Raw genomic sequence first — 350 nt, 5'->3', positions numbered from 1 at the left:
AAAGTCCCTTGGACTGTAAGGAGATCCAACCAGTCCATCCTAAAGGAGATCAGTCTTGAGTGTTCATTGGAAGGACTGATGCTGAAGCTGTAACTCCAATCCTCTGGCCACCTGATGAGAAGAACTGACTCATTTGGAAAAGACCCTGATGCTGGGAAAGATTGAAGGTGGGAGGAGAAGGGGAGGATAGAGGATGAGATGGTTGGATGACATCACCAACTCAATGAACACGAGTTTGAGTAAACTCCAGGAATTGGTGATGGACAGGGAGGCCTGGCGTGCGGCAGTCCATGGGGTCCAAAGGTCGGGCACAACTGAGCGACTGGACTGAACTGAACCAAGGACAGTGT

This window comes from Bison bison, unplaced genomic scaffold (assembly GCF_000754665.1).
Source record: "Bison bison bison isolate TAMUID 2011002044 unplaced genomic scaffold, Bison_UMD1.0 scf7180017864495, whole genome shotgun sequence".
Taxonomy (NCBI): domain Eukaryota; kingdom Metazoa; phylum Chordata; class Mammalia; order Artiodactyla; family Bovidae; genus Bison; species Bison bison.
Note: the sequence above shows the minus strand (reverse complement) of the source record.